Raw genomic sequence first — 8,089 nt, forward strand, 5'->3', positions numbered from 1 at the left:
CGCCCGGTCAGCCAAAAAGGGTCTTCCTTTTTTCAAAGCCTTGAGAAGCCTCGACAACTTTGAGTGGACCGACGAAGCTCAAAGGACCTTCGAAGAGCTCAAGACCTATTTGTCGACCCCTCCACTTCTCACGAGCCCAAAACACGGGGAGCCTTTGCTCCCGTACCTTGCCGCGACCCCGTTCGCCGTAAGCGCAGCACTCTTGAAGGAAGAAGACGGGTCACAACACCCGGTATATTACGTGAGCGAAGCTTTGGGAGGAGCAAAGGGTCGATACACTCAGATCGAGAAGATTGCATACGCCCTCCTCATGGCCTCTCGAAAACTCCGTCATTACTTCATGGGCCACACCATCATGGTACCAACTACCTTCCCACTCAAGGAAGTCTTCAGCAATAAGGAGACCAAACGGTCAACGGAATTGCCCCCCTTCTCGCTGGAACTCACAGCGAGAACGGCCATAAAATCCCAAGTTCTGGCTGACTTTGTGGCCGAGTGGCATACTCCACTAGCCCCGCCCGAAGAAATCGCATCCAAGACCGAGCCCCCTGAACCACATTGGATAATGAGGTTCGATGGCTCTAAGCGCCTCGATGGTGTAGGGGTTGGAGCATACTCCTCAGCCCCGAAGGCAAGATCTTAGAGTACGCCGCCCATCTTGACTTCAACGCCACCAACAATATGGCAGAATATGAGGCGCTCCTTCTCGGACTTCGACTAGCCAAGGCCATGGGAGTCCGACGCCTTCTCATCCAAGGAGACTCCCAACTGGTGATAAACCAAATGGACAAGTCATATCAATGTCTTGATGAAAGGATGAAGAAATATATCAAAGAAGTTCGCAAGATGGAACGGTATTTCCTGGGCATGGAGGCATGACGCATTCCACGAGGAGAAAATCACCTGGCCGACAGGTTAGCCCGAACGGCCGGTTCCAAAGAACCGCTGCCACCCGGTGCATTCTTCGAAGTAATTCACGCCCCATCCATAAAGTAAGAAGCCGACGCCCTTGACGAAGCTTCAAAGACCAGCATGGTCATCGACACTCCACCCTCTTGGATGACACCGATTATCCGCGCCTTGAAAGGCGAGGTGGACGAAGAAGCAGAACGCCCAAGCGCCAAAACTCTGCTCGCAAAAGCCAAGATGTACGTCCTCCTCGACGGCAGCCTATACAAGAAAGGAGCGGCCGCATTGCTGAAGTGCATAACTCTTGACCGAGGAGCCGAGCTCCTCGTGGAAATCCATCCAGGAATATGCGGCCACCATCTCGCGCCAAGAGCCACCGCGGCAAAAGCATTACGTCAGGGATTCTATCGGCCCACCATGGTGCAAGACGTAATCACCATATTGCGGAAATGCGAAGCTTGTCAGAAAATGGCTAAGTCAATCAATGCGCCCGTGACTTTCCTGAAGAATATCCCGATAACATGGCCATTTGCACGCTGGGGAATGGACCTTCTCGGGCCTTTCCCCGCATGCAACGGGGGCTGCAAGTACCTCGTGGTGACGATTGAGTACTTCTCCAAATGGATAGAAGCAGCGCCGCTTGGCAAGATCACGTCACAGGCCGTCCAGAATTTTTTCTGGGAAAACATCATATGCCGATATGGCGTCCCACGAGAGCTAACCGTGGACAACGGCAAACAGTTCGACTGTGCGGAATTCATCAAATTCTGTGAATGCCTTGAGATCAAGCTGCACTTCGCATCCGTAGCCTACCCCAAGAGCAACAACGCATGCGAAAGGGCAAATGGACTAATCCTCCAAGGACTCCGCCGAAGGATAGAGTACACGGTTAGCAAGGCAAGGGGAGCATGGGAAGACGAACTCGCTAGCGTGGTTTGGGGCTACGCACCTCCGTAAGCTGTTCCACGGGCCGAACACCATTCTCTTTGGTGTATGGAGCCGAAGCAGTTCTTCCTGCCGAGGTCGAGTTCCGCTCACCTCGGGTCAAAAAGCTCCAAGAAGCCACCCCAATTGCCTTCATCGAAAATGAAGAGCATCACAAGGCGGCCATCGATCTTGTGGAAGAAGCTCGTGACAAAGCCCTCATGAGGCACGCCGTCTACGAGCAAAGCGCCGCACGCTTCTACAACGCAAGGGTGCGGGAACGAGCCTTCTCCCAAGGAGATCTCGTGCTGAAAAAGAACGTCGACTCAAAGCTCCAGCGCAAACTCGACCCTAAATGGAAAGGACCGTACCGCATCGCCGCAGTATTGGGAAATGGTGCATACCACCTCGATAATATGGAAGGGCAAAACCTTGTCCATGCCTGGAACGGCGACAAGCTTCGGCGTTTCTAGGCCTAAGGAGGAACTTCAAGGGCAATCCTTGCCGCTCCCAAAAGAAGACTATCAGTGCCCAACTTGCCTTTTCCCTACGAAACTTCGAGGGATCATAAGCGCCAACGAGGCCACCTCTACATAAGGCTTGTAAGTGCCCATCGGGTCATACCTTAAGACAAGGAAGCAAGGATCAATAAAATAAGTCCTTGAGGAAATATTAAGAGTGACACGAGACACTCACACGACTCATCGTCGTAAAAGAGCCGCTGCCCCTGTGCCACTCATCGAGGAACGCGGAAAGGCCTCTGTTGGCCCGAGCATCCTCTAAAAAATGTCCATGAACATAGGTCGCTACTAGCGACTCGTTCCTTGGTGGATCCTAGTGCGCCTCGAGGCCATCCACCAAGTAGAACCAAGTCCCTCGAGGACCGGAAGCTCCTTAAAACGCATTTAAGGGGAACCGTAAATAAGCGAGTTATGCATGAGCTTACTTATCTCGGAGAACCATGCTACCCGTATGCGATACGTCGCGCACGGGCCTGCATGATAGTAACCGGGTTAAGACTCCATAATAATCGCGGGAAAGCATAGCTTCCTGAAGTCCGAAGAGGGAAAATTCCGCATGAAATTTCCCGAACGGCAGGTCGAAATGCCCGGATCACTACCGGCATATCAATAGCGACCCTCACAAGGGTACTAGGACCCATGGCTCGTAACCATGGCCTAAGGCACCGAAGCCGATTCGTATCCCAACGGCGACAGCAATTGATAACACAAAAGTGTAATCATAGCGAACGATCGCGAGCTGTATAAACTGAGGAAATATAGTACTTCACAAGAAGGAAATATAGTACTCCAAGAAACACATGTTGAGCGAAGTTAACATTTCCGATAATGTCGACTACATGGTGAAACATGAGAAATACATGCTGAGCTAAGTTAACATTTCCGATAATGTTGACTACATAGTGAAGCATGAAACACAACAAAAAAGCTTCCTTACAACCTCTACGACCAAAAGTCTAAACATGCTAGCCATGACGCTAAGTCAGGTGGAGATATACAACATCGCATAAGTAAGCAGCCGAGGTACATCACCACCTCCGACGGCGACGAGGCTCACACCTCACCGTCACCCTCCTGAAGAGCGGGCGCAAGGCAACAGACGAAGCGTCGAGCCTGAGCGCGAAGAGGAGCACCCTGATCCGCCAGAAACTTCTTCGCCCCATGAGACATCTCACCCTCAAGTCCGCTCATCCCGGCACCGCCGTCCAGGACTGCCACAACTGCCGACGAAACAGGTCGAGCACCCGTACTCAGGAGGCACTTCTTCATGGTAGGCTCAATGAGCTCCACCTGGGAAGTAAGCACCCTGCTCGCCTCATCCACCGTACGACACGGAGGAAGATTCGGCTGAGAAACACTCTTCAAACAAATCATCGTCTCTCGAATCTCGGTGGCCTGAGCAAGTAAAAGCGAGACCACCTCGGGACGACGATCCGGAGGAGGGCGAGCACGAGGAGCAAGCATCGGGCCGTCACCCGCCGCCGCCAACTCCACCTTGAGGGAAGCAGCCTCCGCACGGGCGTGCTCCATATCAAGGTTGGCCACCACCAAGTCCTCCTCAACTCGACGGGTCCTCGCGATCTCGCCCTTCTGGCGCTCCTCGGCAAGTCCAGCCCTGGTCTCCACGGCCGCAAGCTCCGCCGAAAACAGGGAAAGCTCGGCCTCCACAGCCTCGCGCCGCACCCTCTCCGAAGCCAACTCACTCAAGGCAAGGGTAGACTTGGACATCTCCACGTCCAAAGCAGCGGAAAGCGCCCCCACCTGAGTCTTAAGGGCAGGAAGGGCACCCACGGCCTCGACCAAACCCCTCACCTACAAAGAAGATGGGATTAGCACAAAACAAACCTGAAGGACAAAGGGAGATATGTCACGGACGCTCACCAGCTCCAGTGTCACGAAAGGGTCTCTCGCTCCATCCTCAGTCGTCGGAAGTGCTCCGTCCCTCGCTTGAGTCGGGGGCTCGCCCTCAAGAACCCCGGGCTCCGCGACCCTCGCACCTGAAAACAAACCAAGGAGATCATGTCAAAATCTTCAGAAAAAGAATGACATGACCAAAGAGAAGGGCACTCACCCGAGGTAGGAGCATCCTCCTCGGGACGCTCATGACCAATGGAGAACACATGGACGCCCGCACCGCTGGCTCTGGTCGACAACTCCACCACTGAGTCGCTCCGAAGCTGAAGCCCCGTCTCGCGAGTGAAAGCCTCAACCTCGTGGCTTGAAGGAGGAAGAACTTGCTCAAGTCCAATCTTCCCCTTCATGTGCAGGTTCAAGGTCACTCTCAGGGGGGACCTCGACTCACCCACGACGGGATCCGCCAAATCCGCCGGGGCGTAGTCAAGAGAAGGAGAAGGAGTCGGGGGAGCTTTCCTCTTGCATCCACTCGACGGGCGAGGTATCTTGGGGACCGGCGCGACAGGCACCGCCGGTCCCAGCATCGCCGTTCCCACCTTCGCCTTCCCGCAAGAGTCCCGCAACTTGGACCCAACCGCCAACATCGACGGTGTAGCCAAGCGGGAGTAGCAATCACCCACTCGGAGAAGGCAACCAAGCTTTGGGTCCTATCGCATCGGCACAATCTTCCCGAAGCACTTCGCGATGATGTTGTGGAATCCCCCTCGCTGATCTTGGTCTCGTAGTCGCGGTGCTCCGGTCCGCCATACGGACCTATCAGCTGCGCAGCCCACAATGCCACCCTCTCCTCGGAAAACGTCGCTAAAAAGACAAGCCAAAATTGTGAAGTACCTTCACAAGGGAAAAACAATCAAAGTGCGAGGGGAAGAGGAGTGGCACCCACGTGCGGTGACAAGCTGTGGAGGACGGAAAGATCGAGGGATCCTAATCTCGGACCTCGGATGACTACTCATCATAAAGCGCCCCGCCATCACCATCTCCTCCATGAAGTCTCCTCGTGAAGCGCCATCTCACACAGCCACCTGAAAATGTTCAACCTCACGATCGTCGACGGGTGAAGCTGAGCCCATACGTCTCCAGGAATTCCAGCAAGAAGGAGTGAATGGGCATACACAGGCCGTTGTGAAACCAGGCCGAAAATGCCATGATGCATCCCGGACGTCGCCGCTGGTCGAGCCTAACCTCCTCGCTATCAGGCAAGATACCGTCCCCCCTGGGGAAGTATCCTGCCTCCTCCAGCTGAGCAAGTCCCTGGGGGCTCATCGAAAAGGAAGAAGGTGGTCGTGCGCCCAACCTCCGACGTCCACCGGCCCGTCGGGACCGGGGGAGGACCGCCACGAGGGCGGAAGGAGACCTTCTTATTCCGCGACGGTCGGTTCGCCACAAGGTGCGCTCTAGACCCCTTGGAAGACCCTCTCGACGGCTCACCGGCCGGACGCTCAACATCGGGTCCCCCCATCTCACCTGCAAAAAGATCCGCCAAGAATTAGCAAAATGTGCTAAAATTCCGAAAGGAATCGGCAAAGGAAAGGGAGGTAAGCTCCTTGGGCCGAAGCCTCCATCCTGCGCCGCTACAAAAAAAGAAGAAAGGAAAGAGGCCGAAGCTCCTAGGGCCGCAGGCCCACTCGCTTTTCGGCCCATCCACGCAAAAACAAAAAAAAAGGGAAAGGAGCCAAGGTCCTTAGGCCGAAACCCTCCGCCCGCACAAGGAAAGGGAAGGCCGAAAGCCGCCTAGCTGCCGGCCCGCTTGTTTTTCGGCCCATCTATACTCAGCAAAAAAAGAGGAAGGCGGAAGCTCGTGGGGCCGCAGGCCCACTTTCCTTCCGGCCCATCAACTCAAAAAAAAAGGAGGAGGCAGCAGGGGAACCGCCGTCCTCACCCACAGGGTGTTCGGCGAAATGCATGCATGCCGCGCTCGCGCCCGCGCCCGCGCCTACGCCATGCCGTCGCATTCCCGGGCCGCGCTCGCGCCTTGCCTCGCGCGCACTGACGACAAGCCATTCCCGCGCCACGCTCGCGCCGCGCCCGCTCCTTGTTGCGCCATGTCCGCGCCCACACCATGCCGAGCCGCGCCTGCACCTTGGCCAAGAAACACCGCGGCGCGCCCATGATCAGGCCCAATCTGTGCGGCGCCGCGCCCACACCTCGACACGCCGTGACCGCGCCCGCAACCTCGCGGCACACACCCCTGCCATGTCGCCCACTTGGTGCACCGAGGGTGTTCGACCAAAATCCCGCAAGGTTCCCCGGTGGCCAAAGGCATCAAGACCACGTAATGAGGCTCCCCTCACCTTCACATGATCGACACCTCTCTCCGAGCGGCCGCGAGCGTGCTCCACGACCCCACGAAGACTCCACAATGTAAAGCTTTCGCGGCTGTGCCTCGACGACCAACGTGACCTCCGTTGCTTCTAGGAAGTGGCTAATGCCCCTGCGGAGCTCCCTACTACACCAAGCTCTCGAAGGAGTGCCAGATGCCGCCGAACGCGTCTTTGGCACCGGGCAAGCCAAACGAGTATGGTGTGAAGCTTCACAATACCCAAGGTCTCCATTTTATAGGCCACCGGGGCGGACTAATGGTGTGGCGACACCTCGCCGTCCTTCCCACCAAGGAACAAGACAAGGGAAGGGAGAAATAGGAAGGGGAAGCATCCCCTTTGTCCTAAAGGAGACCGCCTGGCCAAAGAGGGGCGCCCCAAGCCCGAGCCCCCGCGTCCTCGCCTCGCCGGCGTCATCCCCGGTGACGACATGGTCGTCTGCAAAAGGGAGGCAAGACCAAACGGTCTCTTCCCCGTACGAGAGAAGAAGACGCCCGACCGCCGTCGGATCTAGGGCGAGCAGCCCTCGTCCGCCGTTCGATCTGGCGACATAAACCCGAACCGATATCGGGCCCTGACTGAGTCGCGGCCCAGGAAGACGGTCCGCAAAAAAAAACTGAGAAACGCCCCCGAAGGCGGCCCAGCTCGCGCCTGCACGCGCGGAAGGCCGGCCCAGCGGGCCCACGCGGTGGGCTGGGTTCGAGGAGATTTGCAAAAAGCCCAGGATTTTGGGAAAATTGCCAATAAGACCTCGGAAATTTCGGGGAGGCCGCCAGGCCCCCTGATTTTTGCAAAAAAGTCCTCCGGGACGCCGGATTTCTCGCAGAGAGGCCCCTAGGGTCCCGGTTTTTGCTAAAATACCCCCGAAACTCGATTTCTCGCGGAGAAAATCACCGTAGGCATGGAATTTCCCCAAGACACCTCCAAGGCTCCTATTCTTCGCAGGAAAATTGCCAGGTACCTCTGTTTCTCACAAGGAAGCTTGCCAGGGAATTCCTCCCATTCAAAGTCGTCTTCAAGTACCTTTTTTAAATCGAAGACACCATCACAAATACAAGAAAATGACTCAAGGGTCTCGCATCAAAGGTTGACCCGAAGGCATTCTCAATGCCTCCAGCTCAAGGGGGCTACTGTTGTGGTAAAATAAAACCCTTATATGGGCCGGGCCGTAAATCCTACGTGGCGACGACTAAGTCAACATTTCCCAAGCGTGAGTCAAGATGCCCGCGTGACGCAATCAATTCTACGTGGCAAGGGAAGGCAAGTCAACAAGTTAACTCTCTCATGCCATGGTCAAAGGGTGAAATGGGATAAAGTAGGGGACAAGAAAGGTGTGGGGATGAGGCTTTTGGTCCATGGTGGACCATAGACCAACATTCACTTTCCCCCACATGATGCACACAAAAGATATGGACCAAGTAGCTACTTTTACCATTTTGCTCTCACTTTTTCCTCTCCCTAAAGGGTAGCTATGGTCTTTTGTCATGGACCTCTAGGCTATAA

This window comes from Brachypodium distachyon, chromosome 1 (assembly GCF_000005505.3).
Source record: "Brachypodium distachyon strain Bd21 chromosome 1, Brachypodium_distachyon_v3.0, whole genome shotgun sequence".
Classification (NCBI taxonomy): domain Eukaryota; kingdom Viridiplantae; phylum Streptophyta; class Magnoliopsida; order Poales; family Poaceae; genus Brachypodium; species Brachypodium distachyon.